At 36.3% G+C, this 12,872-nt stretch overlaps 1 pseudogene; it reads right to left on the bottom strand.

Annotated features, from left to right (window-relative positions):
* LOC107667548 (growth hormone receptor-like) overlaps positions 1-12,017 on the bottom strand; it is a 38,852-nt pseudogene extending 26,835 nt beyond the window's left edge.
* Positions 12,018-12,872: the final 855 nt, after the last annotated feature.

Here is a 12,872-nt window from a genome sequence, read left to right as displayed (position 1 = left end):
CTGACTACAAATTGAACATTATATTATATTATATTATATTATATTATATTATATTATATTATACAGGTAATTTTATGAGGCATAGACACGTGCTCTGCTGTCCCTATTTTGAGTTTGTAGTCACATTTCCACCATATGGAGTGTTTGAAGATACTGGGAGGGCCAGTAGGGTCCGACCTCACGAGGGAGTTAAAGGGGCACGGCAGTCTACACAGAGGGCCTGATTGTCCAGACAGCCATGAGAGTGAGGAGGGGAGGAACCTCCCTTGAATCTGATTGGCGGATAGAATTTCCCGCTTCGAGTTCTTCACGGATTGCTCAGCACTGCATGCATATTAGGCAATGTTTCTCACCCTTTAACCTCCAAAATTTGTCTGCTGTTGATAACACAGCCCATCTACGGACAACATTTACATTTTTGCCATTTGAGGGCCATGACTTTGAAACCAAAGTTACTGCAATGTTTCTCTTTTAAATCCCTCATAAACATGCGAACCTGTTGTATTTAGTGATGAGCTTTATGGGAATCCAAACACTCTTTTGTAACGCAGACATTTCCATATATATATCTGGGCAGCGGGTTGAGCAAATAAACAGGTCTGTTTTACGTCAGTCGCAATGTGTGGTTGAGCGGATGACAGCCCACAGTTTGTTCAGATTTAATTGTTGCTTAAAGCATTTAGAGCAAAACTTGATATAAATAAAAAAAATATTGCTATCAGTGTGGGTTTCAACCAGCAAAAAAAACAGGTTTCAACCAAAACTATATAATTAAGGGAAATGATGCACCATTAACTCTCTCAGTGCAAGACAACTCAAACAAATACAGAGATAGATAGATAGATAGATTACATGCCATATTTAATAATATAATATAATTTAATATAATATAATATATGATCAAAGTTCACTGTCTGTCAGAATTTTACTTATTTGCTGCCACAACTCTAATAAAAGGATCTGGTGCGGGCATGCATTTCTGCTGGCTGACCTTTTGTGTGGAAGAAAGGTCAGAAATCACCATTTTCACATCTTCACTTCATTTAGTTTACATTTGCAAACACAAAACTTCTGAACGCTGACTGTTGTAGCTTCCCTAAATGAACTACTAAGTTATCAGGTCCAGAACTCAGGCTGACAAGCAAGGGAGTATCATTCCTGTTGGGCGTGCATCCAAGACTAAATTAATAACATCCAAAATTAGCAGTGAGTGAGTAATACATGCAGAGTTCACCATTTGAAACCTGTTAATCTCTGCTATATAATAAAACGTCCAGAGTCACTGAGTCATACTCTGTTATGATGGTGTACTCCAAACAGGAAGTAATACTAAATCTGTGTGCGCTGATGTGCTCGGTCGTAAACTGCTCTTAATGGCACCTATTTAGTAACTTTATTTCAGCACTCAGACAATCAAGCAGATTAAATCTGAATGACTGAATCTATGTGCATTAAGACTAAAACCACTGTGCCTTTTTCCAGTTCTCCTGAGCTCAATCCTGCTGTCCGCACATCTCTGATGTAAAACAAACATGTGGGCATCACCTTTAGCAAACTGTGCTGAAACTACCGATGATATCAGTCAATTTCCATGAATGTTGGGGTAACATGTTACACAAATAAATGTATTTGTTCAAGTAACGTACCATGTTACTTATCAAATTTACACAATATTATCCAAGTCGCTTAAAAAGTACAAAAGTAGGACACATTCCAGGTCCATCAACACTCCCTTCCCATAAGAGTAAATTAAACAAAGATTATTGGAGTATGTTTTACAAGTAGTGCTGTCAAACGATTAATCGCGATTAATCGCATCCAAAATAAAAGTTTTTGTTTACATAATATATGAGTGTGTACTGTGTATATTTACTATGTATATATAAATACAAACACGTGCATGTATATTTTTAAGAAAAATATTATGTTTATATATTAAATATATTTATATATAAAATAAAATATAATAATATAAATATATAAATGTATATACATGTAAATATTTTCAACATACTGTATGTGTGTATATTTATATATACATAATAAACAAACAGTACACATACATATATTATGTAAACAAAAACTTTTATTTTGGATGCGATTAATCGCGATTAATCGTTTGACAGCACTATTTACAAGACAACACTATTTCAGTCTTTCTGCATCAAAATTTTGTGTTTAAAAGTTTTTGTAAAATGTATGTGCAAAAGACATCAGCATCGGCCAACCCCTACTTGCAGTATGACACATACAATACTGTGGTTAACCCAATTTTTGCATGCAAAATGTGTTTAGAGGATAAAAACTTTTCATAAAAGCAAAATAACACTTCTAATGTAAAATAAAAATGCCTAAAGAACTTTTTATTGTAGAAGAGAGTCTTAGTCAGCAGATAGTGTAGCAATATGAATTACTTTTTATGAGTAATGCAATCCCGCAATGCATTTCTTTTAAAAGTAACACTGTATCTCCTATTTAAGCCCAATAAATTACACTAAATCATACACATCTAGTTCTACCGCTTTTTTGAATCAACTTTGTCAATGGTTTGGTCGTTCTTTAAAGAGATAGTTCACCCAAAAAAAATTTAAATTCTGTCATCATTTACTCACCCTCAATTTGTTCCAAACCTGTATGAGTTTCTTTCGTCTGTTGAACATAAAAGAAGATATTTTGAAGAATGTAACGTGTATGGACAAAAATTATGGACGTCAATAGGGTCCAGTAACTGTTTGGTTACATTCTACAAAATATCTACTTTTATATTTAGCTGAAGAAATAAAGTTCATACAGGTTTGGAACAACCTGAGGGTGAATAAATGATGACAGAATTTTCATTTTTTTCACCTAGTTATGGTGAACAAGGCGTTTAACAATTGCCCTGACAGTGGATCTCAGAATTCTTGCAGCAGTGCAAACATCTCTGAATTTACTGTTGTAATCTAATTCTAGCATGATCTTCATTAGTACAGTACTGTAGGTCTCCACAGCATTTGGCTACTGCAGAAAAGAGGATATCAGACAGGATTCAACCTTTCCTATTCTGATTGATTTAGTCAGAAGACGATATGCAAAGTTCAAAGGTCACATTCAGTCACCCCAGTTGCACAAGCAAGCAAACAGTGTGTTATGGTGAAACAAGCACAAAATCTTGTGTAAACCATTATACATGTACATACATGTCCACAGAAAAAAACTGCATGTGCTGCAGTTTTGCTGGTAGAAAGGGGGTTTTAACTTGGTTAGACAAGGGTTTAGCACTTCACTGGACTGTTCAAATAGAGATTAAAGTGGGCTTCTGCCAGCAGCAGTATATGAGAGTCTTTTCGCTTTGTGATGGCATTCAGTTCTGGCTGGTAAAACCCGATCATCTCTGCCGCTCCTATTTCACAAGGGCAGTGGAAAAGTCTGGGTCAGCAGAGCAGGCTGCTGAAGGGGGACGGAGCTACATTCTGCCAAACCATGTGTGTGTTTGTGTGTGTGAGGGGAGAACTGAGTTTTACAATTCTGACCCTAAACAAGGAGAGACAGATATCATGCTTCCAACATACCTGGTAAACTAAGGTCAATCATGTTTGTGCAGAGGGTGCTTGCAAACCTGTTTGTGTTGCAAAGGTCTTCGAACGTCTAGACATTTTTCATAGAGAGTCAAAAGCTGGTGCACTGTCACATTAAACCTTCGTACTCTCTTCTGATACGGAGTTTGACACTTAAGCCACATCTAAATACGTATTAATGTTTTTGCATTATACGCTGCTTACTTTGGGGGTAAGAAAGATTTTTTTTTAAAAGAAATGTATATCTTCTATTCATCAAAGATGCATTACATTAATAATGGCAAAAAAAATACAAAAGATTTCTTTTTTAAATAAATTATTTTAACTCTCTATTCATCAAAGGATCCTAAAAAAATGTATCATAGTTTGCACAAAAATATTAAGCAGCACCAGTTTTCAACATTGATAATAATAAGAAATGTTTCCTAAACACCAAATCAGCATATTAGAATGATTTCTGAAGGATCATGTGACACTGAAGAAGACTGGAGTAATGATGCTGAAAATATGGCTTTTTCATCACAGGAATAAATGACATTTTAAAATATATTCAAATGGAAAACCGCTATTTGAAATTGTAATAATGTTTAACAATATTACTGTTTTTACTGTATTTTTAATCAAATAAATGCAGTCTTGATGAGCACAAGAAAACTCTTTCAAAAACTTTGAAATATCTTACTGACCACAAACTTTTGAACGATTATGTATAAAAAATATCAAACCAAATGCATTTGTTTTTAACAAAATGAAGCAAAACACACTTTTTTAAAGAAACAAATTCCCACAGAGAAGTTTGTTCATTAATAAAACAATAGGCCTACATGTGGCTGTACGAATGTCACTTTGTTTATTGGTAATGTGATGAAGTACAGCTGTGGTTATTCTGTCAGAACACCTGTGTCAACTTGAGGAAAACAAACTTCCACTAAATAGGACTTTGGAAGGGGTTAGTTAAAAGTAAATGCAAAATTTCTGAGAAAATTTGTTTACAGATGCCACTTGGTTTGATATTTTACATCCTGATATGCAGACATTTTAAGTGTGTCCTAAAAGTGTGCAAATACTAATGCAATATTAAACCTAAATTGTAACTCTTCTCCCATTACCAGCACCTCTCTGCACTGTGATTTCAGTCAACACAAAATGTTCCTGCAAGCCTGGTACACAAAAAGCAATTACCATCGGCACAGAAAACATTTAATTACAGACAAACATTAAACTGAAACAAGTAATTCAATTTACTGAGAGATGGCAACAATTTTATAATAAATTAGTTTAAATGAATAATGAATTTCAGGTTCAATAACAGCAGAAAGCATTTTGCAATTAGCATGTGAAAATCTCCTAAACCCATAGAGGAAGCATTTCTCTTCTGAACAGCTTCTCAGCATTAGGGAAGCATTCTGTGAGTGGAAACCAGTCGATCAGACATAACATAAGATGTTCTGTGCATATTATGCCTTGAAAATGAAACCTGTACAACCTGTAACCTTTTCACAACGAAGAAACATGTCGGAAACAATCCAAGTAAACTGGGGTCTTCTCATATTGGCAAAAAGTTGCAAAAAAAACAAACAAAAAAAACACTATAAGGCAGTAGATTAACTTCAGAAAAATTGTTCAATATATTTCAATACAGTCAGTGTTTTAGGAATATGCAAATCTACAACACTCTTCTTGCTCTATCATCTTAAGACCTCTCTCTTCATAACAAGCCCATGTGCTTCATTCACGGACTTGTTGCAATTGGGAACTCATAACCTTTCTGTTTAAGCATCTGTGACATGGGATTTTTTGGAAATTTGATTGCAGCGCTTTTACATCTCTTTGTTCAGGATTTTGTAGAATTGCACAGGTAATGTCATCATGGCTGCTTGGAAATACAAAATGCAGGGAGTCTTGGATTTGAAGCCTCATTTCAATGCCAATCCGGTCTGAAAAATTGTTAGAGGTGATCAGAATCATTTTATAATTATTCCACACGTTTTTTTGAGTTTTTAGACTTTTAAGCTTAATTTTCTTCATCAATATTAAAATGCAAAGTGATTGAAAAAAGTATCACTGCAGCATTTTACTTGGGAATCACATTGATTATGGCAACATTTAAAATTACGTTTTCAATTTTAGTGGATTGATTTTGTTTAGGAACATACATTTAAATATGAGCATGAATATATTATTAATACAGCAAAATTAAATCTAGCTAATTAGTTGCAATCAATTCTAACAGTTTTTTTTTTTTTTTTTTTTAATATTCAGTGTTATCAAAAGTGCTTCATATTCTAAAGTCTTATTTTATATTAGAACAAAAAATTATAATTATACAAAACTAGGAGACACATTTGTGACTCTGGACCACAAAACCAGTCATAAGTAGCACGGGTATATTTGTAGCAATAGCCAACAATACATTGTATGGGTCAAAATTATCAATTTTTCTTTTATGCCAAAAATCATTAGGATATTAAGTAAAGATCATATTCCATGAAGATATTCTGTAAATGTCCTACTGTAAATATATAAAAACTTAATTTTTAATTAGTAATATTCAATGCTAAGGACTTCATTTGGACAACTTTAAAGGCGATTTTCTCAATACTTAGATTTTTTTTTTTGCACCCTCAGATTCCAGACTTTAAAATAGTTGTATCTCAGCCAAATATTGTCCTAGCCTAACAAACTGCACATCAGTGGAAAGCTTATTTATTCAGCTTTCAGATGATGTATAAATCTAAAAAAAATTACCCTTATGGTTTTGTGGTCCAGGGTCACATTTGTTGAAACAGTAAAAAAAATGGACTTGACACTTGAAGTGCCCTAAAGTGTGTCAAACCTGCGGAAAACACCTGAATGATAGATGCCATGAGCACAATTCCAGCTGTCATTCAAATTCATAACAAGCATAAACAGCAAATGTGTCCATTAATTCCCGCTCTGTTTAACTTGCTACTCTGGCCTTGATTTAACGAGGGTAATAAATATTTTCAAACACTTTTCGCAGCAGATAAGCCACCTGAGGCCCCTTATAAACATACTGAGAAGTGCGTAAACTACATTTCTGCATTTTTCCCACTGTGCAGAGCAAAGCTTAGACGACAGAACAACATCAAATGAAAAAGAAAAATATTACTTACAATCAAAAGACTTTCAAACTGCAAACGCAGCCCACAAAAGTGCTCGATTTCGCAAACTGTTTACTGCCCTGTGCTCCACGAGCTCTGCACACCCCTTTAAACCAACGTGTAGCCCAACTACAGTAAAACACTTAAAATACAGATGTTTAAATGTATATCATGCAAAGAACACTTGATAAGAAGACAGCGAAACTCACTCAGTTCCAGAGAAGTTGTCCACGAGAAAAATCTGTTGCGAGTTTTTACTTTCTCAACAGTTCGTTCATCCGGACCAACAGACTTGCGTGTTGTGGGGTCTCTCGATATTCTCCCCTTTTAAAACGATGCAAAAAACGTGGTCAGATCAAACTCAAAAATCACCCGAACATCTTTTCGGGAAAACTGCTGAACGCGTTGCAGGGTTTTTAGGTATAACGCGCAGAAACGTGGTGACAGGGATTTGTTCAGAGGGAGTGGGGTGCACAGCGCGGATCCTGAAGGGTCTCACGTTGACTGCGTAGCACTTCCAGTCTTCAGATTCACATATTTACTGGTCTCGCGCAGTGGCACTGGCTCGCGCCCCCTGTCGACAGATATTCCAGTCCTGGCTCGAGCTGCGAAATACAGTGCTCTCCCCCACAAGACAGACTCCTCTCCCACGCGCTGAGCGCACGCAACATCCAAAACACTCATGCCGCATAGAATCGAGTGAGTTTAATCAGAATAGATCACTCGCGGAGAGTTTCTTTTTGTTGTTTTTCAGCACTGGTCACTTTTTGTCATATTTGGCCAGTTTGGGAGAGCCAGCGTTTTTGAGGGAGACTCTTTTGGTTGCTTACTTGGGAGAGAGCGCACTGCTTAGGCCTAGCTACTCTTTTCAACCAGTTTTTAAAAGACAGCCAGCTCAGGGCACTCTTTTTGGTTAGGGAGAGAGTCGCTCTTTTTGGTTATTTACAGTTTTTTTCAACTGCTTACACACAAAATCTTTACTTGTCACATAATTTCTGAAACCTGACACTCAAACACCAGAACCACACACCAAATCTGCAAAACCATACTCTAATTCTTGGCCTTTGACTTCGTTTTCAATTTCATAAGACACTTTTTGCAAAACACAACACACAATTCTCTATGTAACACACAGAGATCTAACAGGAATTAATATTATGGCAAAAGTGTTTGCAAATGTTTGCTTTTGAGATGTGTTTGTGATATTTTGAATGCAGTGCTTCATTTTGCAAGAGATGTGAGGCATTTTGCATTTTGTGTGTGCAGTTCTTGGATTTGTGTTTAAAGTTTGGGAAAAAAGAGGCAAAGTTTTGAAAATGTGTGAAGCAGTTGAAAAAAAACTGTAATTGGACAATTTTTCCCTCAGTTTGTCCACTTTTGTTTAGTTTTGTTTGACGACAGCACTGGTCACGTCACTAATGTGGGAAAGATCACAATGGCAACACTTTTCTGTCATATTGGTCAGGTTTTTGAGCAAGACAGGGCTGTTTTGTCTTTTTTTTTTAAACTTACCCACACTTTTTTTTTGTACCTCTTTGTAAAAAAAAAAAAATGGCTGTAAACTATGAAGACAAATGATGTGCCTTTTTGGTCTTTTTTGAATTTGGCCCAAAAAGTAGGCTACATATGTGACCCTGGACCACAAAACCAGTCATAAGTAGCATGGGTATATTTGCAGCAACAGCCAACAATACATTAAATGATCGATTTTTCTTTTTGCCAAAAATCATTAGGATATTAAGTAAAGATCATGTTTCATGAAGATATTTTGTAAGTTTCCTACCGTAAACATACCAAATCTTAATTTTTGATTAGTAATATGCAATGCTAAGGATTTAATTTGGATTTTTTTGCACCCTCAGATTCCAGATTTTCAAATAATTGTATCTCGGCCAAATATTGTCCTATCCGAACAAACCATACATCAATGGAAAGCTATTTATTCAGCTTTCAGATGATGTATAAATCTCAATTTCAAAAACATTAAACTTATGACTGGTTTTGTAGTCCAGGGTCACATATACAGTACTGAAGAAAGTGCATTGGACATGTAGTCTTTAAACATTTAGATTTCAATCACTTTACTTTATACTGTGACATAAATCTTAGGTTTTGTAGGTTATCTCTGTGTTAATGAGCTGCAGATCAATGGAGCTGGTTTGGATTAATTTCTTTGTCTAGATTATCAGGACAACAATACAACTGCCAGCAAGAGAGTAATGTCAGAAATTGTAGAACAGTAATATTTGTGTAGGGCTGAGAATATTTTCTTTTCTTTGTCTTTAACTTGCAGTTAAAGAATGGAATCCAAACCACTATAAATGTTTGTCTGGACAGCTTGATAAAATTACCTCATCTTTACTTTAGATCAGAGTTTATCATGTGTCTTCTGTCATGTGACCTGCCTTATAATTATTTATTGGACTTGGCTCTAATGGAGTAGTTTGACGTCTGTTTTTTTTAGACCTTGAGAAACCTACATGCTCGAATCACATTAGACATTCTCAGTAATGTTTCCTTGTCAAGCTCAATTTTGTTTCATCATTCATGATCTCAGATGTGAAAGGGTATAATCCAACTCAAGGTCTGCATGTTTTTACTGAAGCTTGCCTGTCTGCTTACTATGAATTGAATTAATGCAAGGATTGTGCTTTTAATACATGAGAGGCTATCAGTTCTCATACCCACAGGTGTCTTAAAAATATATTTAAAATTCAAGTTTTTTTTTTCTATCAACCTTTCTAAGAAACCATAACATGTGAGGTGTGATAGCCCTGTAGTGAATTTTGATCAGATTTTAGAGTGGTCCATTGAAAGGGGACCATTCTTCGCTCCCTATAGTGCCTCAGTGAATGAGAGTGGAAAAAAAACAGCAACTTCACATTAAACGAATGTGGCATTTGAACAAAGCTCTTGGACGAGATGCTGAGTGTCCAACTTCTCTTTCACCAAACTTAAAGCGTTGCAACTTGCCCTTATGTTTTATCTCAATAATGTGCATCACATGCTTGGCCAACATCTTTGTTGTTGTTAATCGATTTTGGGTCAGGGTCAAGCCCACATTCTCGAACTTCTGAATACAATATGTACACATTTTTGATACACACTGCAACTCTGCCAGTGCTGTGGTAATCATGTTTTGGAGCTGATTTTTCTTTCCGATTTGAAGAGTGTTTAGCTAGATGCATGTAGTTATAAAAAGTATAAAGGCTGGAAAATGAACAGCTGGGAGGAAAATAGCCTTCGGACGGACCTTGAAAAGTGGTATAAAACAGAAATACTTGTAAAATCCTTATTTTTCACATGAAACATGGCCTTTTCTGGCTCCAAATGAAGTGTAATTCACTTAGTTGGTGTCACACCAAGCTAATGTGTATTTACCTCAGTGTCAGTAGCTAAGCCTCAATTGGATTAGAAGGGCTGTTGTGCAGCCTGTCGGCTGGTTGGACACAGCACTGGTTTTAAGTTCCCTGAGGCGTTAAGATAACATCATTTGTATAAGTTGTTGCGGAATTGAAATGGCAGTAAGGTGTAAAGAGAAAAGGGAAACATCAGATTATTGGACAGGAATAGAGACAGACTGTAACCTCCATCCACATTAAGCAGATCGGCTGTTATGTTTTTTTCAAGTGTCTGAAAAATGCCTCGAATGCTCTTTTTTGGAGTTAATGCTGTTCTAAGAAATTTGATGCAAACTTGATTGGCCAATCAACAGTTAAAACAGAACTGAAATCTAGAACAGATTCTCGAAGGAGCGGCATTTGAAGACTGATTTTTATGTGAATCTTTCCACATGTTAAATAGCCTAGTTACAGTACATAATTCATTTAACCAGTTTGTCATTCACAAATCAAGTCATTTGAATTATTCACTCTACCTATTCCTTCAAAAACGATGAAACAGTGTGTCTGAAATCACATACTATCTGAGTAGGTACTTCTTTTGGATAAGTAATTACTGCAATAGTTTAAAAAAGTATGTTCTACACTATAGTATGAATATATGTGTAGTATGAATGAAATCCAGTACTACATTCCTCATGTTGTTATTACCATGTGACCTACCAGCGTTAATTGCCTCCCTGCCATTCAAATCCTCTCCCGTGGCCTCATGGGATAGTAAAGTCAAAGCGTCCTTCAGATGTGCACTTCAGAATCTCACCAGCAGAGTTTTATGAATACTACAAATTCGGACATGCTACTCTTTTCACTTACACCGTGTCTACACCGGACGCGACAGTTGTCGTGTCGCGCCGCAACAGTCTGTCTACACTGGACGCGACAAAGCGACCGTTGAAAATCATTTGAAATTTGTGTCAGTACATCATAAATAGAACGGAGCAGCAGTTTACTGTCGGGAATTTGTCGCGTCGTGCCGCATCCAGTCTAGACAGCATAGGTTCTATTGTATTTTGTCGCGCCGCTCGCTTCCGGTGTAGACACGGTTACTGTTTTTGGCCCAAGGGAAGTATGCAGTTTCAGATGCAGCCATGGTGTTGTTTGGCGATAACATCTTAATAACTTTACTAACATCAGATTTGAACACAGAATCGGGATGATTTAATGAGCACTAGTGTAAATGTTTATCAGGCTGTTGAACTCAAAAGAGATGTTTTTACCCACCTGCTGACAGTCTCAGTGGGTGAATAAAAACAAAGCAATTAGCCCAGTCCTTGTCACTGTTTTAATATAGAATGCAAATGAAATGTTTTCCTCATATGTTCTTGCGCATGGATGATCCTAATGGAGGTTAACGTCGAAGAATACAAATAAGACATTTAATTCTAATTGGCAGTGAAAAATGGGTGCATATGAAGGGAAGGGAGGGAACATGGAGCCATGTGTGAAATATTGCTATTAATCCAACAAAAAGAAACTACACTGTGCCAGTATTTCATGAATAAAAAAATGTAAAAGGTGGAAAAGTTATGATACAAAAATACTCCTGTGACCAGAACTGCAGGCCTGTTGCTTAATTCTGTTATCCTGTTTGAGGAGAATGGTAACCGTAATAACGCTAGTGGATATCACAGGTATTATCCGAAGAGAAAATATGATTAATTATTGTCGCAGATAGAAAACAACAACATTATAAGCTTTTACACAAAAAATAGCCATTTGGAGAGGAAAAAACATGATACATTACCAGAAAAGAGATGCTTCTCTGTAGACTCTGACCCATTGTGTCATGATGGAAAAATCTGAGTAAACAACTCACATACTAACATAAGAACTGATATGTTAGTCACGTTGTTCATGACCCACCTCTTTATCTCTGTAGCTCTGTTTCTGAGATGAGCCGGGTCTATGCCACAGGTATTCATGCAGCTGAATTGTTTGGTAGAGCTGAATCACATTAAAGCCTCCTATGTTTTCTTTGTCTTTACACCCACTGGTCAGTATGTGGTCCAGGATTCCACTTTATGAAAAGTCCAAAACAGATAACATCCATTGCCAAAATAAAAGTCATTGCGCAATTATGTCCACTTTGCTACTTGCAAAGTGTTCAAATGAGATTGTTTTGATTGAACGTATTTGATTATTTGTCCTGCACAACTTGGATGGAATATAGTTGTCTCTTGCGTCTATTTCTGATCCAGACATGAGGACATAATGCAAAAGCAAACTGTTTTCGCAAAAGTACATCATTCTGTCTGGTCAAGAATAAATAAAATTATCTGAAATATGTAGGAAATGAAATACAAAATGGGCATCTATCTATCTACACTTCTCACAAAAAGTTAGGGATATTTGACTTTTGGGTGAAAGTTATGGAAAATGTAAAAAGTTCATGCTACAGTGATATTATCATGAAAGTAGGGCATTTAAGTAGAAGCATGCAATGGTAACTTCTTCATCTCAAACAATTTATTGAAACAAAAGCTAACAACAGTGGTGGGTATACCACAACAAAAAAATCTCAGTCATGCGTCCTTGAGCATCAATTACAGCTTGACAACAACGTCTCATGCTGTTCACAAGTCGACTTATTGTCTGCTGAGGCATGGCATTCCACTCTTCTTGAAGGGCTGCCCTCAGGTCATTGAGGTTCTGGGAGTGCAGGGTTACTACCCTCTACACGACGACTCAGCTGATCCCATAGGTTTTCTACAGGATTCAGGTCTGGAGAAAGTGCAGGCCATTCCATTTGAGGTACCCCAGCCTCCAGCAGCCATTCCCTGATGATGCGA

This window comes from Sinocyclocheilus anshuiensis, unplaced genomic scaffold (genome assembly GCF_001515605.1).
Source record: "Sinocyclocheilus anshuiensis isolate Anshui unplaced genomic scaffold, SAMN03320099.WGS_v1.1 scaffold1132, whole genome shotgun sequence".
In the NCBI taxonomy this organism is placed as follows: Eukaryota; Metazoa; Chordata; class Actinopteri; order Cypriniformes; family Cyprinidae; genus Sinocyclocheilus; species Sinocyclocheilus anshuiensis.
This window is presented reverse-complemented; position numbering and strand designations above follow the sequence as displayed.